The sequence below is a fragment of the Pseudorasbora parva genome, chromosome 11 (genome assembly GCF_024679245.1).
Source record: "Pseudorasbora parva isolate DD20220531a chromosome 11, ASM2467924v1, whole genome shotgun sequence".
Taxonomy (NCBI): Eukaryota; Metazoa; Chordata; class Actinopteri; order Cypriniformes; family Gobionidae; genus Pseudorasbora; species Pseudorasbora parva.
In genome coordinates, this window is record NC_090182.1 from 14,847,993 (window position 1) to 14,857,108 (window position 9,116).

A 9,116-nucleotide genomic window follows, 5' to 3' on the forward strand; every position below is an offset into this window, starting at 1 on the left:
ACTTGTTTATTTTGATTACAAGAACTGAAACTGGAATGGGGTTTTATTTCCCAGCATGCTTTGCCATAACACTTAAGGGAGAGTTAATGCTAAAATGAAGTGCTACATAATGTTTTTTGTGCAAGAATAATATATGTAGTAGTGTTTAATGTTTTGCTATGCTAATTTAGAAGAGTTTCTGTTATGTTCAGTTTTTTGGTGGTGTTACCATCATAGTGATGACTGGACCGTAAGTTTTATATTGCTGTACTTATTCAGCAAGTACTATCAAAGCATTAAAGGGTTAGTTCACCCAAAACTGAAAATGCTGTCATTAATTACTTACCCTTATGTCGTTCGACACCCGTAACACCTCTGTTTATCTTCGGAACACAAATGAAGATATTTTTGTTGAAATCTGACAGTTCAGAAAGGCCTTCATTGACACAATGTCATTTTCTCTCTCTGAAGACCCATAAAAGGCACTAAAGACGTCGTTACAAAGTTGCAATAATTTTATGAAGTGACAAGAATAGTGTGCGCAAAAAAACGAAATAACGATTTATATAGTAATGGGCCGATTTCAAAATAAAGCTTCGAACCATTATGAATCAGCGTATCGATTCATGATTCGGATTGCATGTCAAACCGCCAAACTGCCAAACTGCTGAAATCACAAGACTTAGGTGAACCGAATCATGAATCGATACGCTGATTCATTGCCGTTCGAAGCTTTGTTTTGAAATTGGCCCATCGCTATATGTCATTATTTCATTTTTTTAAGCACAAAAACTATTCTTGTCGCTTTATAAAATTATTGTTGAGCCACTGTAGTGAGATGGGCTTTGTAACGACGTCTTTAGTGCCTTTTATGGGTCTTGAGAGAGGAAATGACATTTGGTGTCAAGGCAGGCCTTTCTGAGCCATCGGATTTCAACAAAAATATCTTCATTTGTGTTCCGAAGATGAACGGGGGTCTTACGGGTGTCGAACAACATGAGGGTGAGGAATTAATGACAGCATTTTTATTTTTGGGTGAACTAACCTTTTAACTGTGTCTCATTTGATGCCTCCAGAGGTTGCATTTGAAGACTGCATCAAGTCATCGAGGTGGTCTCATTTAAGAAAAGTAACTGTTAGATTCTGAAGTAAGAAAGAAATTACAGTATTTTACACCTCACAAAGAATAACAGTCAATTTTGTTACAGTTATTTTTCTTAAATAAGACATAATTGATGATGTACGCAGCCTTCAAATGTGACCTCATGCACCCTTCGAAATGAGACACAGCAATTGTGCAAGGTAGCGTTTATTGATTAAAGTTAAAGCTAGCCAAGTTTCCACTACTAAAAATAGATCACTAGGTTAAATGTATGAATTAGCCAACTTGAATGTATATAGGCCTACAAAATTAAAATCTGCAAGTTCTGCTCACTTAAACATGTGTTTAACACTTAAACAAATGTTATAATGCCTTGTTAGGACAGCAAAATGGCTTATAGGCTCAGCTATAGGAAATGGTGCTTCCTGTATTGTTGTTGTTGTTGATATAACAGGCTGTGCATCCATTCAAACAGTATTTTGGCACAAAATCATCTGTCACTTGGTTAAATCTAGCAAAATTAGACAGATGCCAAAATAGACAGGTTGCTTGAGATCCCATCATCCTCAAAAAACATGCACACAACTACATAAGCTAAAAAAAAATAAAAAAGATATTAAATATGGGTTCACCTGCAGCTAGAATAAACATGGTTTGTGCCAACAACAATGTGTTTTGTGCAATGAATTATTGGCTGCCAAGAGCATGAAACCATCAAAATTCATGAGACCTTTAGAAACCAAAATTATCTGCTTCCTTTTCAGCATGTCATGTTAATAATTTTGCCTATGTCTGGGCTTATGCGGTTCATAATGATATTAATACATTTCAGTGTTCCATTTTATAGACATTTTCTTACTAAAAATAAGTAAGTAATTTATGGACATTTTCTTACTGAAACAAAACCATCTGAGAACCACTGTCGTTACCTTTATGAACCCATCCAAACTGCAGATGAAGTGATAATTATTGCATGAGTTAAAATAATGAATATTATTATACAAAATTATAGGTAATCATATGTGCAAAGAGGCAGCATATGCAATATGTGTTATGGGCATCCCCGGGAAAACTTGTGATAAATGATTCCTTGTTATATTAAAGAATTGTACATGTGTGTCACTCTGAATGAATAATACATTATATCTATTGCAATCAACTGCTTAAAGATGCCATGTTACTTATGGGGATTTTTGCCAGGAAGGGGTTTGTATGAGTCTGTAATGACGACTTCACCACACCCTACTGAGTCATCCCTGCAGTCTCACATAGACCACTATGATGTCATTAGTGAGAGCAGATATCGGCATGGCACAGTCATTTCCATGGTCACAGCATTCCTCTGCTGTGTGATTAGTAACGTTTGCGGCCATGTTTGGGAGTACATCACTCACAGCCAGCCCTAAAGCCATGGATCAGTACTGCCTTTCACTCTAACAAGAGCCTTAGAAAATCTGGGCTTCATCCCAAACACACAAATACAAATGAAACTTGGGAGTACTAACACACAGAGTTCTATGGAATTAATGATTATAATAAAGAGATCCTGTCCACACTGAGATTTGATGTTTCTCATAATGAGGCCAATTGTGGACTGATAAACATGGCCCCGGAGAGAGTCTATATTCTGCTAACGCAATGCTTGGGTGTTTTTTCGGGGGTTCAATCAAACCTTTGGGAATGATGTTGACATGCTTTTGCATTATTTAAGAACTAACTGACATTTCTGAATCAAGCTCTGATGTCTGAAGTCTTTGATAGGGGTCCGATGAGCGCCACCTTGTGGCTCTTGCCAACATATAGTGGCCAGATTTATCAGCAAATGAAATGTCATTCCTAAGCAAAGGCAAAAGAGAAATGATGTGCACTTAAACCTGGAGCGAGAATGTTTAGCGTGGAAATGTCAACTTTTCAGCTTTTTTCAGAATAACTTAATTCATCCACTCGCGAGAACAGAACTAAAGGCTCTTTAAATACCGTTGTAGCATGTTGCGATGAGCAATTTAAACTGTGACATTTAATGGAAGCTGGCTGGTCTGTTCTAGGGTCCGTGAGATAAATGTAATATTTGACATCATTTCTCATGCATGGATAAGATTCTCTCACTCAATGACTTATCAACCGAGACCCGTTCTTCACTAACATGCCTCTGGCACTCTCCACTATTAGGTTCATCTGTCGCACAGCCCTATTTTGTGAAGCCCGTCACTTGGGAGCTGTTCCATTTTACTATAAGATCCACATGGAGCTAGATTGAGAAGTAGGTGAGCGGGAGAGTTTAAAACACTGTGATGAAACTTGAAATGAACCATCATTGCATATTTCTTTTGCGGCGCCTCCTACAGGTCCCTAGGGGGTAATGGCATTTTCCCCTGCTTGGCTTATTATAGATTTCGAGATGACTCCTACTCAGTGCCACCGATATTTAAGTGTATTTTGCATTGACTGGTGTGCAGTGATAGACTGTATGCTAGATAATGATCTTACAGGTTGTTTAACATCCCTCGTGACTTAGAAGGAAGGAGTTAATGAGCTATTTATGGAGGGGGTCAAATGCATTGGAGGGGGGTCAAATGAGAGTGTTTCATATTTTCCATGTTGCTTTGTGAAGGTCTGGTTGGTAAATTGTCAGCATTCCTGATAAGAAAGTGTCTTTGATTAGTCACAGACAGCATTTTCTTTGTCACAGGCGAATTAATGCCTGACTTAGTCGTCACTGATTTTCTGATAATAGGAACTAGAGCCTTTCATCGACTGATTTTAATGCCGGCATGTCTCTAACTGTCATAAATTTCTGCACATTTCCGCATTTCATGCTAGGCTGCCACAGAAACTGTCATTTAAAATATTTTGCTATTTAGAAGTCAAGTGGCTTAGAGAAAAAAAGAGATCGTTGGAGTTGGAGGGAGAGAGAGAGAGAGAGAGAGAGAGAGAGAGAGAGAGAGAGAGAGAGGAGAGAGAGAGAGAGAGAGAGAGAGAGAGAGAGAGAGAGAGAGAGAGAGAGAGAGAGAGAGAGACTCATTTCCTGTTAAGCTGGGTCAATGCAGGGTTTTCTGATGGGCTCCTGGTGAGTCAGTGTGGATTAATACAGCGGCTGTGAATATATTGAAGTCTGAGTTCATTTAGGTTCTCACTAGCCCAGTGTGATCAAGATCTATCAAACCTACTCCACAGGGCTTCTCCTTTCTTCAACCTATTATTGACATGAACTGGAGAGAAATATTGAACAGGATCAGAGAACACTGTAATTACGATAGCATGATGTCATGCGTATTTTTCATGACAATGAGTATCAATACAAAGGCTAGTTAGAAGCCTGGTGATGATGATGATGATGATGACTTCTTGGGTTCATTATCTGAATAATAGAGCCATTATGAGCATGTAAGTTACCTCAAGACAAAAGACACCCATTTTTTATAAAATATAGGATTAAAAATGGTTTCACAAATCTAAGGGCCGGGCATGCTGTGACTGCAAGCTATATTATATTGAAATATAGCTTGCTGGGTTAAATGGTTTAGCTCAGTTTTGGTGTCCTATATGAGATAAGACATGACCAAATATATAGGCTATATATTCAGGGCCTAAAATTAACACTTGCCAAACACCATATGCGAGTACAAAATGCCACTGGCCATATGAAATTGTGGCACTCGCCAGTTGGCTGGTAACATTTTTTTTTATTTTTTATTACTGACTGTTTACTTTTCTTTAATAATGCTTACATTTATATTAGTTAGGCTAGATATTTTAGCTGTCACATCAAAATTATGCAACATAAAGTGGCTAAATGATATTAAGTAAACATTTACAAAATATTTCATTTAAAGCAAATCATCTGGAATTTGTAACTCATTTGAACTGACCAAAGTTAGCAAATGGGTTATTTCTGCCACATTTTAATATGCATTAATGTTCAAAAGTGTGGGTTGGGGTGGGGGTCATAACATTAAATGTGTCATGAACTGGCTTTTTATTTTTTTTATACTGTTGTCTGATGTCAACTAATGAAGTTGTATGTGGTTTTTGCATTCAAAAACATCATAACTAATAAGTAATAGGCTATTTTCTACACTGGTTTTGAGAGTGTCTTCTGAACGCTGGGTTTTGATGGGCGTGCCGCACTGAAGACTTGGAAGTAAACGCTCACGGCTAGGATTGGATAAGATCTCCATATTTAATGAGCTTCAGTTCCTGTCATATCTATGCCCCTGTCAGTTCAGTTCACATGAAGGAGGGATTGTTTTAAAAGCGGCAACCGGAATGATTCTCTCAATCACAGGGTTCATAAATGTCTTTATCAAACAAACACAATGATTTATTTTGCATTCACCAGTGACTGATTGAAATATTATTTTTCACTTTTTTACGGTTTTAAAATAACTTTATTATTACTTAGTCCGCCCGATTAGTGGATATAAGCGCAAACCTCGTGCACACACACAGATGTGCGCTCCCAGATCAAGAAAGGAATATTTGAGATTCAGCTGCCTGCCGACAGGCTTACATTTTTGTATGGAAAACACATTGCCCCGGGACTAGTATTACATATAAAAAAGACATTTCACTCAAATAAGTTTGTTGCACCATTCCTGTCGGATCCAATACAGAAGGCACAACATTGTGTCTGCAAATCCAGCATGACCTAAGACTTACAAAATTCCTCAGTTAAATGAACCGATTGCGAACATGCGTACGTGTTCCCCACGTGAGCTGGAACGCATTTATTAAAAATAAATATTAGTATCCCATATTCCTAATATTAGGATCCGAAGGAAGCTTATGCAGCGACTGTGTTCTTCCACAATATCTTGCTATCTTTTATTGCTGCTGGCTAGCATGATCCGAACAGCTCCATGAGTCGGTGGGCGAGGCTACTCAATTACACATGCTTATTATTCTGTAGAGGCGGTGTTTCATCAGTCGATGATGTCAGGATGTGAACACGATCATTTTCTGAGCCTGGTGTCTATAAAAGCTTTTCTTTGACTAACAAGGAAGTTTTCAGCTCTGAAACTTACAGGATATTCTCATATTATCATGACCTTTTATATATCAAAAGCTCAAGGGAAACTTGATTTCTCAATTCATCACCCCTTTAAAAAAAATGGTTTATTCATACATTTTGAGCAATCTCACAGTCAGAAAGCCTCAGAACTTTCCAGCACTTGTTCTCTAGAACATGAAGCACATGTTTCCACGGTTCAGTCATCCATGTTCATTGCACAGATATGGTGTGAATCATAGGTCAGTAGGAACAGCACAATGTCACACCTCTCCCAGACCACAGTGACAAGAGACAGTGTTGAATTTCTGCCTCATTACTTTGACGCATGCTTTCTGATGAGGAAGCGTCATATAATGGAGAAGTACACAGCAACTCTACTTGCCAGTGGTTTGTTTATGGCTTCTGTAAATATCAAGAGTTGTTGTAACTGTCTATATGTCAATATATCACACCGGTGCAGAGCAGTGTGAAGTTCAGTGAGTCACAAGAGATAAAAATGTGTAGCAGAGCATATACGAATGTCAGATACTAACAGGTAGATTTTCACACTATGAGAAAAGGTGATTTTTAAAAACAGTCTTTGGTGGCTAAGAATCTCAGTGCAGAACAAAAGCAAAGCATCATTCACAGGTAATAGGCAGGCTAGTGGATTCAGTCTTATCTTAATGGCCCTTTGTCCTTTAAAAAATGAAAATTTGTTGATAGCACTATGCACAAATCCACAAATGTTTAATTTTCTGAAGGAAATGTATGGAGTGTTTACTAATTCAAACATCAGTATGATACACTTTCAGGAAAAAGAAGATAAAAAGCTGTCACTGGGGTGAAGGTAAGGTCTTTTCTGTGGTAGTTTCGGGAGTTACAATGTGTATTGTAAAATGTATGTACTGTATATGCCCATTGTTTCCACAATGGTTAGCCAAATTTAGCCCATGGATGCTGCTTTATACTGTATAATACACACATAAAAAGAAAAGCCATAGACACTTACTGAAACTTACTGATTCAGCAGTTCAAAGAAACCGTAAATCAGTTTTATGATACAAAGTGGATGATTTTCAAGAGTTGTTAAGGCAACTTTATATTCCTACTCACAATAACAGTCTGCAGTGAGACAGGGGCTTCTGGGAAATATCTGGATGCAGTCTTCTCATGCATGCAATGACAGCTCAGTGGATTGAGGTACAATGGTGAAATACAACCCGACCGGATGGCAATAAACGTCCAGTCATTGCCCCTGCACTGCACTGTAAACAATCCATGGCTCTTTGACAGTCGGATATATCTTCAATCGTGGCAAAATTACTACCTTAATGCACTGTCAAGTGTGGTTCATCCTGTTTTATTTTAGCCTGTCAATGCACCCAAATCAGAGGAAACAGACAGTTAATATTGTAACTTCCCTGGCAACAATGCAAACTAACAAAATTGATTAATATTAATGGATCCTACGGTGGCAAAAAGTTGCTTCCATTTTCAGACATGCCACAAGATGGGAGAAACTCTCCACTTTTGACAGCCTAATAAACTGCTAAGACTTCCATAGTGGAAAAAAGAGACAGCTCTGCTGCTCTGTGGCCGTGTCAACAGCGCTGATCATGGACCCCATTGCTAATTAGTTTTCTGTAATTATCACACACATGTAAACTGATTTTCTGTAGAAATACTGCTGATTGTTTGGCATTTTAAGAAGGCCAAAATCTAAATTGCACAATGTTGCATTTTCACTGTGCATTCCCTAATTGACAGAAAAACCATTTTCCAAGAAAAGATGGCATGCGCTGTAGTTCAGACACCACAGTGGTTATTAAATACAATTCTAATGGGTAAAAAAACAACAACAAAAAAACATTTTAACCTTCTCACAGAACACATTGCCATTTCATTCTTCCCTGCTGCTCTCTTAGATATTGAAATATTTGAAAACACATTAGCTCTGAACTGTCTGATTCACCCGGCTCTTCCCGTTTTGATACAGGGATCAATTTGTGCAATTATGGAGTGCAACTCAGATGGCACGCTTTCATTAAATTCTACATGATCACAAGGACATTTATTCTTATTTGCATATATGCAATTATGGAAAATGATTATGGATTGTTGATTCAACCGTCTTCTCTGGTTTAGCAGGCTGAAACATCAAGAAACACAGCCTGGGGCTTTTCAGTGGCTATTAGGGCATGTAGGTACACCATCTGAGCTCCATGCAACGCTCTTGTTCTGGTACAAATAAAAAAAAAATTGTTTTCCTGTCACGTTTCATTTTCTTCTCTTTTCTTGCTTGTTCCATATTGCAGCAGAAAAGCCGATTTGTTTATTATTGATGTAATGTTTATTACAACGTCCATTTTTTTTTAATGTTCCATCTAACAAGTGAAGAAAAAAGGGCAGTGAGAAGAAGTAAGGGCATATGATAATAGCTGCTGAGAGCCTTTAACTTATGAATTTAAGATAGCTATAGTATGAGCGCCAGGTCCTTTTCCATGGCCCGTTTCTCACTGTGATTGCTTTGGCCTTTTTTTCTGTGTAAATATTTGATATACTGTTCGAGATAACATGCACATGAGGGAAGCACTGATATAAAATATTGATGCAAGCAGATGTTTAGGTTAGCATCCTTCAACAGGTATTCAAACTGAACAATGGAGAATAAATCGATTTGAAGGCCTTCTGTGAGGTTGTTGAATATGTGACACATGTAGGGCAAATGTACACAACGTTTTGAACGTCTCTCGTTGGTCATCTTCAACAATGATGTTGTATGGCATCTAAAAAGTGTTTTCATTGCATATGACATAGACTCCAGAAATGTCTCTATTCGAAAGAGGGTCATGCTCTGATTGTGTAAAAGGCCACATGGAAGCCAGTTATACAGCTTCTGCGCTTTTGGCATTTGTCCTACTGTCTACTGTGACTGGGCTCTGTAATTGGTTGCAGCTCTGCAAAGAAATATGGGTAACTGTCTTGCACAAGTCACATCATAAAGCACAAGGGACTGGCAAGCATTTAGCCAGTCATCCTCCA